The sequence below is a fragment of the Musa acuminata genome, chromosome BXJ2-1 (assembly GCF_036884655.1).
Source record: "Musa acuminata AAA Group cultivar baxijiao chromosome BXJ2-1, Cavendish_Baxijiao_AAA, whole genome shotgun sequence".
Lineage (NCBI taxonomy): Eukaryota > Viridiplantae > Streptophyta > Magnoliopsida > Zingiberales > Musaceae > Musa > Musa acuminata.
In genome coordinates this window covers 25,400,861-25,421,820 of record NC_088338.1, presented here as the reverse complement: position 1 = coordinate 25,421,820, position 20,960 = coordinate 25,400,861, and the positions used below count along the sequence as shown (strand labels likewise).

General features: G+C 48.5%; 1 non-coding gene and 22 pseudogenes across 1 annotated transcript; all 23 read right to left on the bottom strand.

The window, feature by feature from the left end:
- Positions 1-34: 34 nt before the first annotated feature.
- LOC135602840 (5S ribosomal RNA) lies at positions 35-153 on the bottom strand (annotated as a pseudogene).
- A 350-nt stretch (positions 154-503) lies between these two features.
- LOC135604483 (5S ribosomal RNA) lies at positions 504-622 on the bottom strand (annotated as a pseudogene).
- Positions 623-972: 350 nt separating this feature from the next.
- On the bottom strand, positions 973-1,091 carry LOC135604380 (5S ribosomal RNA; annotated as a pseudogene).
- Positions 1,092-1,441: 350 nt separating this feature from the next.
- Positions 1,442-1,560, bottom strand: LOC135604460 (5S ribosomal RNA; annotated as a pseudogene).
- A 350-nt stretch (positions 1,561-1,910) lies between these two features.
- LOC135599346 (5S ribosomal RNA) lies at positions 1,911-2,029 on the bottom strand (annotated as a pseudogene).
- Positions 2,030-2,379: 350 nt separating this feature from the next.
- LOC135604411 (5S ribosomal RNA) lies at positions 2,380-2,498 on the bottom strand (annotated as a pseudogene).
- Positions 2,499-2,848: 350 nt separating this feature from the next.
- On the bottom strand, positions 2,849-2,967 carry LOC135604313 (5S ribosomal RNA; annotated as a pseudogene).
- A 350-nt stretch (positions 2,968-3,317) lies between these two features.
- Positions 3,318-3,436, bottom strand: LOC135602839 (5S ribosomal RNA; annotated as a pseudogene).
- Positions 3,437-3,786: 350 nt separating this feature from the next.
- On the bottom strand, positions 3,787-3,905 carry LOC135604482 (5S ribosomal RNA; annotated as a pseudogene).
- A 350-nt stretch (positions 3,906-4,255) lies between these two features.
- LOC135600178 (5S ribosomal RNA) lies at positions 4,256-4,374 on the bottom strand. Its single transcript, XR_010482505.1, has one exon. It is a non-coding gene; the product is annotated as a 5S ribosomal RNA (ribosomal RNA).
- Positions 4,375-4,724: 350 nt separating this feature from the next.
- On the bottom strand, positions 4,725-4,843 carry LOC135602809 (5S ribosomal RNA; annotated as a pseudogene).
- A 350-nt stretch (positions 4,844-5,193) lies between these two features.
- Positions 5,194-5,312, bottom strand: LOC135603963 (5S ribosomal RNA; annotated as a pseudogene).
- A 350-nt stretch (positions 5,313-5,662) lies between these two features.
- LOC135603564 (5S ribosomal RNA) lies at positions 5,663-5,781 on the bottom strand (annotated as a pseudogene).
- Positions 5,782-6,131: 350 nt separating this feature from the next.
- Positions 6,132-6,250, bottom strand: LOC135604596 (5S ribosomal RNA; annotated as a pseudogene).
- Positions 6,251-11,895: 5,645 nt separating this feature from the next.
- LOC135603164 (5S ribosomal RNA) lies at positions 11,896-12,014 on the bottom strand (annotated as a pseudogene).
- A 350-nt stretch (positions 12,015-12,364) lies between these two features.
- On the bottom strand, positions 12,365-12,483 carry LOC135604161 (5S ribosomal RNA; annotated as a pseudogene).
- A 350-nt stretch (positions 12,484-12,833) lies between these two features.
- On the bottom strand, positions 12,834-12,952 carry LOC135604153 (5S ribosomal RNA; annotated as a pseudogene).
- A 350-nt stretch (positions 12,953-13,302) lies between these two features.
- On the bottom strand, positions 13,303-13,421 carry LOC135603163 (5S ribosomal RNA; annotated as a pseudogene).
- A 350-nt stretch (positions 13,422-13,771) lies between these two features.
- Positions 13,772-13,890, bottom strand: LOC135604379 (5S ribosomal RNA; annotated as a pseudogene).
- A 350-nt stretch (positions 13,891-14,240) lies between these two features.
- Positions 14,241-14,359, bottom strand: LOC135603843 (5S ribosomal RNA; annotated as a pseudogene).
- A 350-nt stretch (positions 14,360-14,709) lies between these two features.
- On the bottom strand, positions 14,710-14,828 carry LOC135599460 (5S ribosomal RNA; annotated as a pseudogene).
- Positions 14,829-15,178: 350 nt separating this feature from the next.
- LOC135604312 (5S ribosomal RNA) lies at positions 15,179-15,297 on the bottom strand (annotated as a pseudogene).
- Positions 15,298-15,647: 350 nt separating this feature from the next.
- Positions 15,648-15,766, bottom strand: LOC135603628 (5S ribosomal RNA; annotated as a pseudogene).
- Positions 15,767-20,960: the final 5,194 nt, after the last annotated feature.

Below are 20,960 nucleotides of genomic sequence, written 5' to 3'. Positions count from 1 at the left end.
TACGGGAGATGTTTCGTATCCCGGGATGCAAAAAGGTGTGCAACACGAGGACTTCCCAAGGGGTAACCCATCGTAGTACTACTCTGGCCCAAGCACGCTTAACTTCGGTGTTTTGATGGGATCCGGTGATTTAGTGCTGCCATTATCGCACCCGTTTCACGAGCTTCGTCCCTCGCCTATTTGCACGTCGCGGTCGGCGCATCAACGTCCGGAGCCTCTTGCCCGTCACGAAACCGTCGGCGCTTTCTCGAACGTTCACGAAATCCCTATTGCAAGCTCTCTCCGAGTCCTAGCCCGACGACTGCGTATCGGTCACGGCAAGCGCGTGCCGAAACCATCGGCACTTTCTAGAACGATCTCGGAATCGCTATTGCGACCCCAATCCGGAAATATCTCTCCGAGCCCCTCGATACTGACTTCGTAGCGGTCACAGCAAATTTCCAGCCCCAAAACAATCATCTCGGAGCTCTACGGGAGATGTTTCGTATCCCGGGATGCAAAAAGGAGTGCAACACGAGGACTTCCCAGGGGGTCACCCATCGTAGTACTACTCTGTCCCAAGCACGCTAAACTTCGATGTTTTGATGGGATCCGGTGATTTAGTGCTGCCATTATCGCACCCGTTTCGCGAGCTTCGTCCCTCTCCTATGTGCACGTCGCGGTCGGCGCATCAACGTCCGGAGCCTCTTGCCCGTCACGAAACCGTCGGCGCTTTCTTGAACGTTCACGAAATCCCTATTGCAAGCTCTCTCCGAGCCCTAGCCCGACGACTGCGTATCGGTCATGGCAAGCGCGTGCCGAAACCATCGGCACTTTCTAGAACGATCTAGGAATCGCTATTGCGACCCTAATCTGGAAAGCTCTCTTTGAGCCTCTCGATACTGACTGCGTAGCGGTCACAGCAAATTTCCCGCCCCAAAACAATCGTCTCGGAGCTCTACGAGAGATGTTTCGTATCCCGGGATGCAAAAAGGAGTGCAACACGAGGACTTCCCAGGGGGTCACCCATCGTAGTAATACTCTGGCCCAAGCATGCTAAACTTCGGTGTTTTGATGGGATCCGGTGATTTAGTGCTGCCATTATCGCACCCGTTTCGCGAGCTTCGTCCCTCGCCTATGTGCACGTCGCGGTTGGCGCATCAACGTACGGAGCCTCTTGCCCGTCACGAAACCGTCGGCGCTTTCTCGAACGTTCACGAAATCCCTATTGCAAGCTCTCTCCGAGCCCTAGCCCGACGACTGCATATCGGTCACGGCAAGCGCGTGCCGAAACCATCGGCACTTTCTAGAACGATCTCGGAATCGCTATTGCGACCCCAATCCGGAAAGCTCTCTTTGAGCCCCTCGATACGGACTGCGTAGCGGTCACAGCAAATTTCCAGCCCCAAAACAATCGTCTCGGAGCTCTACGGGAGATGTTTCGTATCCCGGGATGCAAAAAGAAGTGCAACACGAGGACTTCCCAGGGGGTCACCCATCGTAGTAGTACTCTGGCCCAAGCACGCTAAACTTCAGTGTTTTGATGGGATCCGGTGATTTAGTGCTGCCATTATCGCACCCGTTACGCGAGCTTCGTCCCTCGCCTATTTGCACGTCGCGGTCGGCGCATCAACGTCCGGAGCCTCTTGACCGTCACGAAAACGTCGGCGCTTTCTCGAACGTTCACGAAATCCCTATTGCAAGCTCTCTCCAAGCCCTAGCCCAACGACTGCGTATCGGTCACGGTAAGCGCGTGCCGAAACCATCGGCACTTTCTAGAACGATCTAGGAATCGCTATTGCGACCCCAATCCAGAAAGCTCTCTTCGAGCCCCTCGATACTGACTGCGTAACGGTCAGAGCAAATTTCCAGTCCCAAAACAAACGTCTCGGAGCTCTACGGGAGATGTTTCGTATCCCGGGATGCAAAAAGGAGTGCAACAGGAGGACTTCCCAAGGGGTCACCCATCGTAGTAATACTCTGGCCCAAGCATGCTTAACTTCGGTGTTTTGATGGGATCCGGTGATTTATAGCTGCCATTATCGCACCCGTTTCGCGAGCTTCGTCCCTCGCCTATGTGCACGTCGCGTTCGGCGCATCAACGTCCGGAGCCTCTTGCCCGTCACGAAACCATCGGCGCTTTCTCGAACGTTCACGAAATCCCTATAGCAAGCTCTCTCCGAGCCCTAGCCCGACGACTACGTATCGGTCACGGCAAGCGCGTGCCGAAACCATCGGCACTTTCTAGAACGATCTAGGAATCGCTATTGTGACCCCAATCCGGAAAGCTCTCTCCGAGCCCCTCGATACTGACTGCGTAGCGGTCACAGCAAATTTCGAGCCCCAAAACAAACGTCTCGGAGCTCTACGGGAGATGTTTTGTATTCCGGGATGCAAAAAGGAGTGCAACACGAGGACTTCCCTGGGGGTCACCCATCGTAGTACTACTCTGGCCCAAGCACGCTAAACTTCGGTGTTTTGTTGGGATCCGGTGATTTAGTGCTACCATTATCGCACCCGTTTCGTGAGCTTCGTCCCTCGCCCATGTGCACGTCGCGATCGGCGCATCAACGTCCGGAGCCTCTTGCTCATCACGAAAACGTCGGCGCTTTCTCGAACGTTCACGAAATCCCTATTGCAAGCTCTCTCCGAGCCCTAGCCCGACGACTGCGTATCGGTCATGGCAAGCGCGTGCCAAAACCATTGGCACCTTCTAGAACGATCTAGGAATCGCTATTGCGACCCCAATCCGGAAAGCTCTCTTCGAGCCCCTCGATACTGACTGCGTAGCGGTAAATGCAAATTTCCAGCCCCAAAACAAATGTCTCGGAGCTCTACGGGAGATGTTTCGTATCCCGGGATGCAAAAAGGAGTACAACACGAGGACTTCCCAGGGGGTCACCCATCGTAGTAATACTCTGGCCCAAGCACGCTAAACTTCGGTGTTTTGATGGGATCCGGTGATTTAGTGCTGCCATTATCGCACCCGTTTCGCGAGTATCGTCCCTCGCCTATGTGCACATCGCGGTCGGCGCATCAACGTCTGAAGCCTCTGGCCCGTCACGAAACCGTCGGCGCTTTCTCGAACGTTCACGAAATCCCTATTGCAAGCTCTCTCCAAGCCCTAGCCCGACGACTGCGTATCGGTCACGGCAAGCGCGTGCCGAAACCATCGGCACTTTCTAGAACGATCTAGGAATCGCTATTGCGACACCAATCCAGAAAGCTCTCTCGGAGCCCCTCGATACTGACTGCGTAGAGGTCACAGCAAATTTCCAGCCCCAAAACAAATGTCTCGGAACTCTACGGGAGATGTTTCGTATCCCGGGATGCAAAAAGGTGTGCAACACGAGGACTTCCCAAGGGGTAACCCATCGTAGTACTACTCTGGCCCAAGCACGCTTAACTTCGGTGTTTTGATGGGATCCGGTGATTTAGTGCTGCCATTATCGCACCCGTTTCACGAGCTTCGTCCCTCGCCTATTTGCACGTCGCGGTCGGCGCATCAACGTCCGGAGCCTCTTGCCCGTCACGAAACCGTCGGCGCTTTCTCGAACGTTCACGAAATCCCTATTGCAAGCTCTCTCCGAGTCCTAGCCCGACGACTGCGTATCGGTCACGGCAAGCGCGTGCCGAAACCATCGGCACTTTCTAGAACGATCTCGGAATCGCTATTGCGACCCCAATCCGGAAATATCTCTCCGAGCCCCTCGATACTGACTTCGTAGCGGTCACAGCAAATTTCCAGCCCCAAAACAATCATCTCGGAGCTCTACGGGAGATGTTTCGTATCCCGGGATGCAAAAAGGAGTGCAACACGAGGACTTCCCAGGGGGTCACCCATCGTAGTACTACTCTGTCCCAAGCACGCTAAACTTCGATGTTTTGATGGGATCCGGTGATTTAGTGCTGCCATTATCGCACCCGTTTCGCGAGCTTTGTCCCTCTCCTATGTGCACGTCGCGGTCGGCGCATCAACGTCCGGAGCCTCTTGCCCGTCACGAAACCGTCGGCGCTTTCTTGAACGTTCACGAAATCCCTATTGCAAGCTCTCTCCGAGCCCTAGCCCGACGACTGCGTATCGGTCATGGCAAGCGCGTGCCGAAACCATCGGCACTTTCTAGAACGATCTAGGAATCGCTATTGCGACCCTAATCTGGAAAGCTCTCTTTGAGCCTCTCGATACTGACTGCGTAGCGGTCACAGCAAATTTCCCGCCCCAAAACAATCGTCTCGGAGCTCTACGAGAGATGTTTCGTATCCCGGGATGCAAAAAGGAGTGCAACACGAGGACTTCCCAGGGGGTCACCCATCCTAGTACTACTCTGGCCCAAGCACGCTTAACTTCGGAGTTTTGATGGGATCCGGTGATTTAGTGCTGGCATTATCGCACCCGTTTCGCGAGCTTCGTCCCTCGCCTATGTGCACGTCGCGGTCTGCGCATCAACGTCCGGAGCCTCTTGCCCGTCGTGAAACCGTCGTCGCTTTCTCGAACGTTCACGATATCCCTATTGCAAGCTCTCTCCGAGCCCTAGCCCGACGACTGCGTATCGGTCACGGCAAGCGCGTGCCGAAACCATCGGTACTTTCTAGAACGATCTAGGAATCGGTATTGCGACCCCAATCCGGAAAGCTCTCTTTGAGCCCCTCAATACTGACAGCGTAGCGGTCACAGCAAATTTCCAGCCCAAAAACAATCGTCTCGGAGCTCTACGGGAGATATTTCGTATCCCGGGATGCAAAAAGGAGTGCAACACGAGGACTTCCCAGGGGGTCACCCATCGTAGTACTACTCTGGCCCAAGCACGCTAAACTTCGGTGTTTTGATGGGATCCGGTGATTTAGTGCTGCCATTATCGCACCCGTTTCGCGAGCTTCGTCCCTCGCCTATGTGCACGTCGCGGTCGGCGCATCAACGTACGGAGCCTCTTGCCCGTCACGAAACCGTCGGCGCTTTCTCGAACGTTCACGAAATCCCTATTGCAAGCTCTCTCCGAGCCCTAGCCCGACGACTGCATATCGGTCACGGCAAGCGCGTGCCGAAACCATCGGCACTTTCTAGAACGATCTCGGAATCGCTATTGCGACCCCAATCCGGAAAGCTCTCTTTGAGCCCCTCGATACGGACTGCGTAGCGGTCACAGCAAATTTCCAGCCCCAAAACAATCGTCTCGGAGCAATACGGGAGATGTTTCGTATCCCGGGATGCAAAAAGGAGTGCAACACGAGGACTTCCCAAGGGGTCACCCATCGTAGTAGTACTCTGGCCCAAGCACGCTAAACTTCGGTGTTTTGATGGGATCCGGTGATTTAGTGCTGCCATTATCGCACCCGTTACGCGAGCTTCGTCCCTCGCCTATTTGCACGTCGCGGTCGGCGCATCAACGTCCGGAGCCTCTTGCCCATCACGAAACCGTCGGCGCTTTCTCGAACGTTCACGAAATCCCTATTGCAAGCTCTCTCCGAGCCCTAGCCCGACGACTGCGTATCGGTCACGGCAAGCGCGTGCCGAAACCATCGGCACTTTCTAGAACGATCTCGGAATCGCTATTGCGACCCCAATCCGGAAAGCTCTCTCCGAGCCCCTCGATACTGACAGCGTAGCGGTCACAGCAAATTTCCAGCCCAAAAACAATCGTCTCGGAGCTCTACGGGAGATATTTCGTATCCCGGGATGCAAAAAGGAGTGCAACACGAGGACTTCCCAGGGGGTCACCCATCGTAGTACTACTCTGGCCCAAGCACGCTAAACTTTGGTGTTTTGATGGGATCCGGTGATTTAGTGCTGCCATTATCGCACCCGTTTCGCGAGCTTCGTCCCTCGCCTATGTGCACGTCGCGGTCGGCGCATCAACGTACGGAGCCTCTTGCCCGTCACGAAACCGTCGGCGCTTTCTCGAACGTTCACGAAATCCCTATTGCAAGCTCTCTCCGAGCCCTAGCCCGACGACTGCATATCGGTCACGGCAAGCGCGTGCCGAAACCATCGGCACTTTCTAGAATGATCTCGGAATTGCTATTGCGACCCCAATCCGGAAAACTCTCTTTGAGCCCCTCGATACGGACTGCGTAGCGGTCACAGCAAATTTCCAGCCCCAAAACAATCGTCTCGGAGCTCTACGGGAGATGTTTCGTATCCCGGGATGCAAAAAGGAGTGCAACACGAGGACTTCCCAGGGGGTCACCCATCGTAGTAGTACTCTGGCCCAAGCACGCTAAACTTCGTTGTTTTGATGGGATCCGGTGATTTAGTGCTGCCATTATCGCACCCGTTACGCGAGCTTCGTCCCTCGCCTATTTGCACGTCGCGGTCGGCGCATCAACGTCCGGAGCCTCTTGCCCATCATGAAACCGTCGGCGCTTTCTCGAACGTTCACGAAATCCCTATTGCAAGCTCTCTCCGAGCCCTAGCCCGACGACTGCGTATCGGTCACGGCAAGCGTGTGCCGAAACCATCGTCACTTTCTAGAACGATCTAGGAATCGCTATTGCGACCCCAATCCGGAAAGCTCTCTTTGAGTGTTAGGACTCTAGCTAGGAGAGTCCTAATTGAGAGGGACATTCATGTAAAACTGTTAGAACTTTAGCTAGGAGAGTCCTAATTGAGAGGGACATTCTGTTAGGACTCTAGCTAGGAGAGTCCTAATTAAGAGGGACATTCATGTAGGAGGTTTTTTCTTAGAGAAGAATTAGGAGTTGTAAGGGAATAGGAGTCTTGAGTAGGAGTCCTATTAGGAGTCTTGAGTAGGAGTCTTAATTGAGTAGGACTCTTGAGTAGGAGTCCTATTATGAGTCTTGAGTAGGACTCTTGAGTAGGAGTCCTATTAGGAGTTAGGGTTTAGAAACCCTATAAATAGTTATGTATTCATCCTCTTTTGATAAGCAATAGATGAATCTTTTCTGCAGCCTTTGAGCAGCAACTTGGAGGGAGGAACCCCTATAGAGTTCCAAGGAGGCCGATCCCCTAAAGAGATCAACCCCAAGTTTAGAATCTGCAAGGGTTCTAACACCTGGTATCAGAGCAGCGTTCTTGGCATCTCGCTGCCCTTCCACAGCCATCCATCAACCCTCTACAACCATCCAAAGCAATTCCCACAATTGCTTAAAAGATCGTCACCGAATTCCGCAATCATCTCCATCACCGCGGATCATCCTTTGATCTCCCCGTGAATTGCAACAGGTTCTGGTTTCCTACCTTACTACTGCTGCAATTTAGTTATCCTTATTCGAAAATCAAAAAAACAAAATCGTTCTTATATTGCTGCATAAACTTTTCGTCACAAAGTTTTCATCTCTACGACGAAAGATACATTGCAGAATTCCAGCCGCATAGCACCATCTGTTTGATCTTGCTACTGTGCTTTTTCTATCCAAATTTCTACGAAATTTTTATGACAGCTTTGACACTTCCTAATAGCAGATTTTCCTTTGGTTTTGTCAAAAAATTCTCAATATAAACCGTTGATCTTTTACGTCTAATCTGCTATACTTGAAAATCTGCACCGTAAAATTTCAACCGCATAGCACTATTTGTTTGATCTTGATACTATATTTTTTCTGTCCAAATCTCTACGAAATTTTTATGATTGCTTTGAAACTTCCTAACAGTGGATTTTCCTTTGGTTTCGTCGAAAAATTCTCAATATAAACCACTGATCTTTTACGTCCAATCTGCTACACTTGAAAATCTATGCTGCAGAAAATTTCAGCCGCATATTGTTGCCTTAACCCATCTATTTGCAATCTTTTTTGAATGAAATTTCTTATACACTTCATAGATCATCTTGGCTTCCATCTAAGATTGATCTACTAAGGAATTCATCTCTAAAAATGATTTTGGGTTGCTGCAAATTTTCGTCGTAGACCGCTGAAATTTTTCGACGAGATTTCTGCTATCGCAACTTGCATCAATTTTCTTGCTGTTCCTGCCGAAATTTTCTTGATCAAATTGGACATCCTTGCTATCATATAAACTGTGATTTTTCTATCAATTCCCTCCTCAAATCTCTCAAGTTTTTGGTGGAAATTTCATCGAGAAACCGCTGTTTCTTCGACGACAATTCTGCTCTTACAAGACAATACAATTCTGTAGCAAACTTCCACTGATTTCTATCAAACCTTTGCTACCATCTACCACAGATCCAAACCTTTCATCCATAGCCCTAAAACTCTACCAAACCACACCCTCAAACTGCACCCAAAACAGCAACAAAACAAGCCTAAACCGCAGCCTACATCCACCAATCCACCAACCCTTTCGACCATCACTTCTCTCAACCTATACATGCCTTTAACCCAACAACAAAAGAGAGATCTTAACATCACAGATTTGAAGATATATACTATGGTATCTAAGGAGGCAATCAATACTAAATTCGAAGCCTTGGAGGCACGAATGGAGGATAAGATTCGGATGCTCTTTACCGAACTCAGATTGGGCCGACCACTAAGCCCGAAGAAATCACATCAAGGAGAGAGCTTTGCCCAATCACACCAAGCCCAAAGATATGACTTCCAAGAGAGGGGAAGCTCTATGACCAACCCCAACTATTAATGCATGAGAGTGGAATTCCCTAGATGGGAAGAAGGAGACCCAATTGGTTGGATCTCGTGCGCGGAGCGATATTTTCGGTACCATAAAACTACGGATGCATCTATGGTGAAAATTGCAGCTATACATCTTGAAGGGGATGCTATACAGTGGTTTGACTGGTTTGAACATACTTATGGAGTCTTTTCATGGCAACAATTCAAAGAAGGACTGCTGATCCGCTTCAGACCAACCGATTACAAGAATATTGACGGACAACTAGCAAAGATCCGACAAACCTCCACCATTCAGGAGTACCAAACCAGGTTTGAAAGGTTATCTAATCAAACTCTTGATTGGTCTCAAAAACAGCTATTGAGGACCTTCATTGAGGGCTTGAAGCCGGAGATCCGAGGAGAAGTTAAAGCGCGACAACCGTACACGCTTATGGCAGCCATCTCTTTCGCACGACATCAAGAGGAGCAATTGAACCATGAAGCTCGGAGGACTAGGGTTGCTCCTCAACCAGTAATATTGAAGTCCTTAGCCCCCCCTACTGTCGACCGAGTCCCTACACCAAAGAGGCTAACAAGAGAAGAGCTTCGGGAGCGATATGCGAAGGGGTTATGTTGGTATTGTGACGAGCCGTGGAGCCATGAGCATCGCTGTAGTAAAGGGGGACTTCTTATGATTGAACCGATAGAAGAAGAGGTTATTAAACATCCAAAAGAGAGCCTTGAATATGAAGAAGATGCAGAAGAAGAGCCACAACCGACCGAAGTTACAGTACATACACTAGCTGGCTACTCAAACCCGCAAACGATGAAAGTTGGAGGCCTTCTCAAACAACAATCGATCACTGTTCTCATCGACACGGGCAGCACTAATAACTTCCTAAACAGTATGGTTGCTGTCCATATGAACTTACCTATTGAGAATTGCAGCAGGTTTGATGTTAAGGTCACCGACAGACGGATTTTGAAGTGTGATCGTAGGCGCCCGCAGGAGAAACTATTGCTGCAGGACCAAGAGATAATTGCAGAATTCTTCCTTCTCCCTCTTGATGATCATAAGACCATGCTCAAAATTGAATGGTTGATGACATTAGGTGATGTTTCTTGGAATTTTATACAACTAATTATGAAATTTTGCAATAAAGAGAAACAGGTGATACTGCACGGGAAACGTGGGGGCGACGTAACGATGATTTGCACACAACAAATGGAGAAGGTTTTGCATAAAGCATGCAGCGGATTCTTGGTACAACTTGAGCAGCAAACAAAGGGAGAGCTAATAGAATTTAATGATTCAAACCTACTTCCTTTGCTTGCTGAATTTTCAGATATATTTATGGAACCGTGCAATCTACCTCTTACCCATCGGTATGATCATTGTTTAATGATTCTTCCAAGCAAATCTCCAGCAAATACTCAGCCATATCAGTATCCACATCTCCAGAATGATGAAATAGAAAGGATTATAAAAGAGATGCTCGAAACAGGAGTTATTCGGCCAAGTTGCAGCCCCTACTCTTCACTGGTGCTACTTGTACACAAGAAGGATGGAACATGGCGAATATGCATTGATTACCGAGCTCTCAATGGCATTACCATCAAGGATAAATACCCTATTCCAATAGTAGATGACAGGGAGCACAAATCTTTACAAAGCTGGACCTTTGATCCGGGTATCATTAAATACGAGTATGCGAAGAAGACATACCGAAAATCGCCTTTCGAATACACAACAACCACTATGAATTTTTGCTTTCTTCAAAAGAAGGTGGAATATCTTGGGCATATCATATCAGAGGAAGGTGTGGTAGTAGACCCCTTCAAAATTGGAGCAATGCAAAACTGGCTGACCCCGAGGAACATAAAATTGCTACATGGCTTTCTCGGTTTAACAGGCTACTACTGCAAGTTCGTGAAAAACTATGGAGAGATCAGTGCACCACTTACTTCCTTTCTGAAAAAAGATGTCTTCCAATGGTCGAATAGAGCCTCTGTTGCCTTCGACAAACTTAAGGCAGCCATGACGATGATGCCGGTGCTAACACTACCAGATTTCAACCGACCCTTCATTATTGAGGCCGACGAATCTGGAGTCGGAATTGGAGCAATTCTCATGCAAGATGGTCGACCACTCGCATACACTAGCAAGGCATTATCTCCCTCCCATCAAAATAAGTCAACATATGATAAGGAGATGCTCGCTATTGTGCGCGCAGCAACGAGGTGGAGACCCTACTTGATTAGTCGACGATTTCAAATTAAAACCGACCATAAAAGCCTCAAGTACTTTTTGGAACGAAAGATATCATCCCCTGAGCAGCAAAACTGGGTAACAAAACTTCTTGGATTTGATTATGAAATCACTTACAAAAAGGGGAAAGAGAATGTTCTTGCAGATGCGCTTTCGCAACTACCCGAGCAAGCTGAAGTTTTGGCCATTTCACTTCCGACCAGCGACTTCCTTGAGGATATTAAGATGGAATGGCATCACTCACAAACCGACGGCCAGACAGAAGTTGTAAATAGGTGCTTGGAGATAGCCCAAAGCCACCCACCAAATATGACTACCCAAGGAGGACTTCAGACTCAGCCAAGTGCCATTATTGATCGACGGATTATGATTCGACGACGACGATCCACTACTGAATTGTTAATACAGTGGGCAAACCTACTAACAGAAGATGCCATTTGGAGAACTATGATGACTTGAAGATCAAATTCCCAAAATTCATGAATCGTCAGCCTCGAGGACAAGGCTGATTTGAAGAGGGCGGGTTTGTTAGGACTCTAGCTAGGAGAGTCCTAATTGAGAGGGACATTCATGTAAAACTGTTAGAACTTTAGCTAGGAGAGTCCTAATTGAGAGGGACATTCTGTTAGGACTCTAGCTAGGAGAGTCCTAATTAAGAGGGACATTCATGTAGGAGGTTTTTTCTTAGAGAAGAATTAGGAGTTGTAAGGGAATAGAAGTCTTGAGTAGGAGTCCTATTAGGAGTCTTGAGTAGGAGTCTTAATTGAGTAGGACTCTTGAGTAGGAGTCCTATTATGAGTCTTGAGTAGGACTCTTGAGTAGGAGTCCTATTAGGAGTTAGGGTTTAGAAACCCTATAAATAGTTATGTATTCATCCTCTTTTGATAAGCAATAGATGAATCTTTTCTGCAGCCTTTGAGCAGCAACTTGGAGGGAGGAACCCCTATAGAGTTCCAAGGAGGCCGATCCCCTAAAGAGATCAACCCCAAGTTTAGAATCTGCAAGGGTTCTAACATTGAGCCCCTCGATACTGACTGCGTAGCGGTCAAAGCAAATTTCCAGCCCCAAAACAAACGTCTCGGAGCTCTACGGGAGATATTTCGTATCCCGGTATGCAAAAAGGAGTGCAACACGAGGACTTCCCAAGGGGTCTCCCATCGTAGTAATACTCTGGCCCAAGCACGCTTAACTTCGGTGTTTTGATGGGATCCGGTGATTTAGTGCTGCCATTATCGCACCCGTTTCGCGAGCTTCGTCCCTCGCCTATGTGCACGTTGCGGTCGGCGCATCAACGTCCGGAGCCTCTTGCCCGTCACGAAACCGTCGGCGCTTTCTCGAACGTTCACGAAATCCCTATTGCAAGCTCTCTCCGAGCCCTAGCCTGACGAATGCGTATCGGTCACGGCAAGCGCGTGCTGAAACCATCGGCACTTTCTAGAACGATCTCGGAATCGGTATTACGACCCCAATCCGGAAAGCTCTCTCCGAGCCCCTCGAAACTGACTGCGTAGCGGTCACAGCAAATTCCCAGCCCCAAAACAATCGTCTCGGAGCTCTAAGTGAGATGTTTCGTATCCCGGGATGCAAAAAGGAGTGCAACACGAGGACTTCCCAGGGGGTCACCCATTGTAGTAATACTCTGGCCCAAGCACGCTAAACTTCGGTGTTTTGATGGGATCCGGTGATTTAGTGCTGCCATTATCGCACCCGTTTCGCGAGCTTCGTCCCTCGCCTATGTGCACGTCGCGGTCGGCGCATCAACGTACGGAGCCTCTTGCCCGTCACGAAACCGTCGGCGCTTTCTCGAACGTTCACGAAATCCCTATTGCAAGCTCTCTCCGAGCCCTAGCCCGACGACTGCATATCGGTCACGGCAAGCGCGTGCCGAAACCATCGGCACTTTCTAGAACGATCTCGGAATCGCTATTGCGACCCCAATCCGGAAAGCTCTCTTTGAGCCCCTCGATACGGACTGCGTAGCGGTCACAGCAAATTTCCAGCCCCAAAACAATCGTCTCGGAGCTCTACGGGAGATGTTTCGTATCCCGGGATGTAAAAAGGAGTGCAATACGAGGACTTCCCAGGGGGTCACCCATCGTAGTAGTACTCTGGCCCAAGCACGCTAAACTTCGGTGTTTTGATGGGATCCAGTGATTTAGTGCTGCCATTATCGCACCCGTTACGCGAGCTTCGTCCCTCGCCTATTTGCACGTCGCGGTCGGCGCATCAACGTCCGGAGCCTCTTGCCCATCACGAAACCGTCGGCGCTTTCTCGAACGTTCACGAAATCCCTATTGCAAGCTCTCTCCGAGCCCTAGCCCGACGACTGCGTATCGGTCACGGCAAGCGTGTGCCGAAACCATCGGCACTTTCTAGAACGATCTAGGAATCGCTATTGCGACCCCAAACCGGAAAGCTCTCTTTGAGCCCCTCGATACTGACTGCGTAGCGGTCAAAGCAAATTTCCAGCCCCAAAACAAACGTCTCGGAGCTCTACGGGAGATATTTCGTATCCCGGTATGCAAAAAGGAGTGCAACACGAGGACTTCCCAAGGGGTCTCCCATCGTAGTAATACTCTGGCCCAAGCACGCTTAACTTCGGTGTTTTGATGGGATCCGGTGATTTAGTGCTGCCATTATCGCACCCGTTTAGCGAGCTTCGTCCCTCGCCTATGTGCACGTCGCGGTCGGCGCATCAACGTCCGGAGCCTCTTGCTCGTCACGAAACCGTCGGCGCTTTCTCGAACGTTCACGAAATCCCTATTGCAAGCTCTCTCCGAGCCCTAGCCCGACGAATGCGTATCGGTCACGGCAAGCGCGTGCTGAAACCATCGGCACTTTCTAGAACGATCTCGGAATCGCTATTACGAACCCAATCCGGAAAGCTCTCTCCGAGCCCCTCGATACTGACTGCGTAGCGGTCACAGCAAATTTCCAGCCCCAAAACAATCGTCTCGGAGCTCTAAGTGAGATGTTTCGTATCCCGGGATGCAAAAAGGAGTGCAACACGAGGACTTCCCAGGGGGTCACCCATCGTAGTAATACTCTGGCCCAAGCATGCTAAACTTCGGTGTTTTGATGGGATCCGGTGATTTAGTGCTGCCATTATCGCACCCGTTTCGCGAGCTTCGTCCCTCGCCTATGTGCACGTCGCGGTTGGCGCATCAACGTACGGAGCCTCTTGCCCGTCACGAAACCGTCGGCGCTTTCTCGAACGTTCACGAAATCCCTATTGCAAGCTCTCTCCGAGCCCTAGCCCGACGACTGCATATCGGTCACGGCAAGCGCGTGCCGAAACCATCGGCACTTTCTAGAACGATCTCGGAATCGCTATTGCGACCCCAATCCGGAAAGCTCTGTTTGAGCCCCTCGATACGGACTGCGTAGCGGTCACAGCAAATTTCCAGCCCCAAAACAATCGTCTCGGAGCTCTACGGGAGATGTTTCGTATCCCGGGATGCAAAAAGGAGTGCAACACGAGGACTTCCCAGGGGGTCACCCATCGTAGTAGTACTCTGGCCCAAGCACGCTAAACTTCGGTGTTTTGATGGGATCCGGTGATTTAGTGCTGCCATTATCGCACCCGTTACGCGAGCTTCGTCCCTCGCCTATTTGCACGTCGCGGTCGGCGCATCAACGTCCGGAGCCTCTTGACCGTCACGAAAACGTCGGCGCTTTCTCGAACGTTCACGAAATCCCTATTGCAAGCTCTCTCCAAGCCCTAGCCCAATGACTGCGTATCGGTCACGGTAAGCGCGTGCCGAAACCATCGGCACTTTCTAGAACGATCTAGGAATCGCTATTGCGACCCCAATCCAGAAAGCTCTCTTCGAGCCCCTCGATACTGACTGCGTAACGGTCAGAGCAAATTTCCAGTCCCAAAACAAACGTCTCGGAGCTCTACGGGAGATGTTTCGTATCCCGGGATGCAAAAAGGAGTGCAACAGGAGGACTTCCCAAGGGGTCACCCATCGTAGTAATACTCTGGCCCAAGCATGCTTAACTTCGGTGTTTTGATGGGATCCAGTGATTTATAGCTGCCATTATCGCACCCGTTTCGCGAGCTTCGTCCCTCGCCTATGTGCACGTCGCGTTCGGCGCATCAACGTCCGGAGCCTCTTGCCCGTCACGAAACCATCGGCGCTTTCTCGAACGTTCACGAAATCCCTATAGCAAGCTCTCTCCGAGCCCTAGCCCGACGACTACGTATCGGTCACGGCAAGCGCGTGCCGAAACCATCGGCACTTTCTAGAACGATCTAGGAATCGCTATTGTGACCCCAATCCGGAAAGCTCTCTCCGAGCCCCTCGATACTGACTGCGTAGCGGTCACAGCAAATTTCGAGCCCCAAAACAAACGTCTCGGAGCTCTACGGGAGATGTTTCGTATCCCGGGATGCAAAAAGGAGTACAACACGAGGACTTCCCAGGGGGTCACCCATCGTAGTAATACTCTGGCCCAAGCACGCTAAACTTCGGTGTTTTGATGGGATCCGGTGATTTAGTGCTGCCATTATCGCACCCGTTTCGCGAGTATCGTCCCTCGCCTATGTGCACATCGCGGTCGGCGCATCAACGTCTGAAGCCTCTGGCCCGTCACGAAACCGTCGGCGCTTTCTCGAACGTTCACGAAATCCCTATTGCAAGCTCTCTCCAAGCCCTAGCCCGACGACTGCGTATCGGTCACGGCAAGCGCGTGCCGAAACCATCGGCACTTTCTAGAACGATCTAGGAATCGCTATTGCGACCCCAATCCAGAAAGCTCTCTCGGAGCCCCTCGATACTGACTGCGTAGAGGTCACAGCAAATTTCCAGCCCCAAAACAAATGTCTCGGAACTCTACGGGAGATGTTTCGTATCCCGGGATGCAAAAAGGTGTGCAACACGAGGACTTCCCAAGGGGTAACCCATCGTAGTACTACTCTGACCCAAGCACGCTTAACTTCGGTGTTTTGATGGGATCCGGTGATTTAGTGCTGCCATTATCGCACCCGTTTCACGAGCTTCGTCCCTCGCCTATTTGCACGTCGCGGTCGGCGCATCAACGTCCGGAGCCTCTTGCCCGTCACGAAACCGTCGGCGCTTTCTCGAACGTTCACGAAATCCCTATTGCAAGCTCTCTCCGAGTCCTAGCCCGACGACTGCGTATCGGTCACGGCAAGCGCGTGCCGAAACCATCGGCACTTTCTAGAACGATCTCGGAATCGCTATTGCGACCCCAATCCGGAAATATCTCTCCGAGCCCCTCGATACTGACTTCGTAGCGGTCACAGCAAATTTCCAGCCCCAAAACAATCATCTCGGAGCTCTACGGGAGATGTTTCGTATCCCGGGATGCAAAAAGGAGTGCAACACGAGGACTTCCCAGGGGGTCACTGTCACGCCCCTCAAATATATCCATGATTTATAAAATTTTCATCATCACAAACCAATCCAGGATCCAAACTAACGTTTGAGGACACTGAAAAACATTCAATCAAATTCACATCCATAAAACCTGTGCATTTTAAAATCATATATCACATCACTCGATAATTCACATTTATGGCAACCCAAGCCAACTTGACAAACATGAACAACATTTATAAATCCACAAGCTAAATAAATTATACAATCAGAACTCCAACTATTCACCGCAAGTTCATATCATCATAAATTAGACTTAACATTCTGAAATTCCAAATAAGAGAGATCTCCTAACACTTTGACACAGTATATCCATTCCGATTCATCGACAACATTTCATTACATACAAAACATACTTATACAACAATATCATAATAACCACCCAGACATGCCCATAATTCTGAATAGCTATCCACTGCCTCAGCCCAAATCAACATCTCGAAGAGTGACAAGCTGACCTGAAAGATTTATATAACAACGGAGTGAGCCAAAAACGGCTCAGCAAGTGACAAAGCATATTTAGAACAAAAGGAACGGTTTCAAACGAGTAAGGTATCATAATGCAAGGCAGAATACAAGAATTCTCAAAGATACCATCTCAATAGATACCAAATCATACGTATCATGTCATTCAAAACATATTTGATCCATAACGAATGGAGCATAGAGTAATTGGAACGTATCAATGGCAGATAGGACATTTCAGAACATATCAGTTCATAGCAAATGGAGCACAGAGTAATTGGAGCATATCAGTAACAAAGGAAACCTATCGGAGCTTATCAATGGCAGATAGGACATTTTAGAACATATCAGTTCATAGCAAATGGAGCACAGAGTAATTGGAGCATATCAATAACAAAGGAAACATATCGGAGCTTATCAATGACAGATAAAATGTTCCAGAACACATCAACGATCTATGGAACATTACGAAGCAAACTCAATAGTGAATGAAGCATTTCAGAGCATATCAAACTCATATGTCGTACAGAAGCTCAAACGTCGTCCTTGACGTTGCAATCATATCATACTTATCCAGAGCACGAACAAAAATAACTCACCAAAATCTGGATGTCATATCAAACATATAGAGGGTGTAGTGGGATCTCAGTCAGAATGTGATTCATCCATTTCTGAATGACCACCTGACAAAAGTCTCCCACGTCTGGGAGCTCCATCCACCCACGTCTAGGTGAAGTCAGAGGGGGCCGGCAGAGCATCGCAGGCTCTATGCATAACTCCCTTTACCATTTCTGGCAAAGGTTCACAACTCCCTTTACCATTTCTGGCAAAGGTTCACAACTCCCTTTACCATTTCTGGCAAAGGTTCACAACTCCCTTTACCATTTCTGGCAAAGGTTCACAACTCCCTTTACCATTTCTGGCAAAGGTTCACATTATCCCACACACCAGAGTACAAGAAGGCAGTTTCAACAATAAGCAGCATATAACGGAAGCACACGCGGAACAACCAAACATACATGTGCCTTTTCAAAAACAATGATGCAAGGAACAAATCTCTCACAAAAGTATTCATTTTAGGAAAGAATTGGAAGCAAGAGTGTACAGGGATTCCAAGCAATCATAATCAGCTCAATTCCAATAAGAAGGTTAGACAAATTCAGATATCCAAAGGAATGGAACCAAATACGTGAAATCAACCAAAGCTCGATTTCGGACAGAATTCCAGTGGCACATCAAACAAATATTTTAGAATAACAATTATGCTCCAATACCCATAATAAGGCTATGGTCGAATCATATATCAATCTATATTAAGATGGAACAGATTTCATAATGTCAGATTCAACAGATAACTGGGCAGGTGTTTGGATTCCAAATCTTTCAATCCATATATCAAAGAAAGGTCTACGAGTCTAGTTTCCAATGAAATCAGTTTTGAACAAATCAGAGTTTCCAACAAAGACTTATAGGCAACTCGGTATCAAAAGGTCAGAATCTCAAAAGTTGCACAGATTCGAATCGTTATGTCTAAACAGGAGATATAACAAATGCAAGGCTAGAACAATTCAAAGTCCCTCATATTCAAAGCAAATGTAGAGATAAAATTGGCAGTGAGGAAAGATCAGGATACTTGCAATAAGACATATCAGAGCAATTATAGGAGAAACGATCAGGGGACTTGCAATAGAAAGGATCGAAACAAGCGGGAAACTTGCCTTTCAAGGATTTCAATCCGAAGATCCAAAGAAGGTGCTAGCCCAAATCCTTCTACTTTTCCTCCGTGTCCTCTCTCTGTTTCGTTTTGTGCTCCCGTTTTCTTCCTTTCTTCGCAACTACACCACGTGTCGAACATCGAGGCACAGTCACCTGCTCTCTCTTACTCTCATTCCTTCTTTTTCTTTCCCAAACGCAGCTGCCATAGCCGCCGCCGCTGCCGCTGCCACAATCGCAGCCCCTTCCACCGCACTATCTTCCTTCCTCCCTTCTCTCGCAGACATAACTGCTGCATACGCAGTCGCTGCCGCTGCGGCCGCAATCCCGTCCACGGCCCCTTTTTCCCCCTTTCCTTTCTTTTCTTTCCCAGCTGCAACTGCCGCAGTCGCAGTCGCAACCATGGCCGCAGCCACCACAGCCGCAGCCTTTTATTTCTCCCCTGCTCTATTTCCTCTCCTTCTCTTCCAGCTGCAGCTGCCACTGCCACAGCTGCCTCTCCTTCTCCTCTTCCTCTCTTCTTCCCTTTTACTTTCTCTTCTTCTTCCTTTCCTTCTCTTCTTTCCCAGCTGCACTGCTGCAGTCGCAGCCTCAGCCACGACCACAGCCTCTTCTTCCTCCCCTGCTCATCTTCCTCTCCTTCTTCTCTTCCAACTGCAGCTGCCATCGCCGCAGCCGCAGCCCCTTCTTTCCCTTCTCTTCTTCCTCTCCTTCCCTTCTCTTCCTTCCTCTTACTCTTTCCCTGCCATAGCTGCAGCTGCCACAGCCGCAGCCGCAGCTACTTCTTTCCCTTCTCCTCTTCCTTCTCCTTCCTTTCTTCTTCTTCTCTTCTTCTCCTTCCTCCCCTTCTTCTTCCCGGCGTCACACACACCCTCTCCTCTGTTTCCTCTGCAGGGAACAGAGGTATCACAACCTCTTCTCCTGCTTCCCCTTCTTCTTCTCTTCCTCTTCTTCTTCTTATGCTCTTCTCCTACCCGACACCCCACACGTCTCCTCTGTTTCCACCTGCAGGAAACAGAGGTGCTGCAGCCCTAGCTGCTGCCACCTCTCGCTCCTCTCCGTCTTCCCTCTCTTTTCCCTCTTCTTCTCCTTCTCTTCTTCTCCTCTTCCCTTTTTCCTCCCCAACGCCACACACCTCCTCGCTGCAGCCTTGCCGCAGCTATCCTCCTCTCTTCTTTTTCTTCTTCTTCTTCTTGTTCTTCTTCTTCCCTTTTCATCCTCAACGCCCCACACATCCTCTCCTCTGTTTCAACCTGCGGAAAACAGAGGTGCTGCAGCCCTAGCTGCTGCAGCTGCCTCTCTTTCTCCTCTCCATCTTCCCTCTCTTCTACTTCTTCTTTTCTTCTCTTCTCCCTCTTCTTCCTCTCTTCTTTTCCCTCTTCTTCTCTTCTCCCACTACTTCTCTTCTTCTCCCCACGCCCCACCGCTTTTCTCTGTTTCTCGAAGAAACAGAGAGAGCGTGGGAGGCGGTGGGATAAAACCGAAATTTTCGGTTTTCTTTATTTTCTTTTCATTTTGCAACTTAGCAATTTAGTCCTTGAAATTTTCATATTTACATATAGGTCCCCCGATTTATAAATAAATCTTTATTAATAATTTTCAAAAGTGAGGGATATTACACTCTCCCCTCCTTAAAAGAAAATTTAGTCCTCTAAATTGATCATAGTTCAATCAACGAAAAGATGAGGATTATGATATCTTTATTTCCTTCTCCTGCTCTCAAATAATTTCATCAATACAATATAATGACATAATTATCCAAGAGTGACCGAAATATTCTCCTCCTTGATCCTCAATAAATGGTAACCCGACCTTCAATCAATTTCTAAAAATACTTGCGCACCCTGAAGTTAATCAAGCAAGTCGTTACTTCCGGAAATACTCATTTTTGATTGTCACCTGATTCAATTGTCTATAATCATTACAAAGCCTCAATGTTCCATACATCTTTTTAACTAACACCGGAGCACCCCATGATGAAATATTAAGCAAAATAAAATCATCATTTAATAATCCTTGTAGTTGCTTTTCTAATTCCACTTACTCAAATGATATCTTTCTGTAGAGAGGCTTAGATATTGGGATTGTCCCAAGGACCAAATCAAAAGCAAGATCACATTTGGAGATAATCCAAACAAGTCATCCTGGGATACATTAGGCAAGGAGATAAATAATGTCCAATACTCCCAAAATAAAAGATCGGCTGATCAAATATGCAAAAAGTGATCATTGGTTATATACCAATCCATACTGGTATGATAAGAAGATAGCCAATCCATACCAAGTATAATATCATAACTCCAAATCTCTAGGAGAACTAAATCAGCAAAAAGTTCAAGTTCTCCAATGAGAATCAGACAAGAGGACCAGATTCAAGTTCGTTCTCAAAAAAATCTCCAATGATCGTACTTACATATAGCACATAATGTAGTGGTCTAGGTTGAATACCCAAGTGATAGGCAAAATATTCCGAATCAAATCATAGATGGGACCCATGGTCAAACAAATATTTGCATTCTTTCATAAACATGCATAATACCTTTGACCACTAATTCATAAGTTTCAGAATCATATTCAGTGATAGCATACACTCTGACATGGGC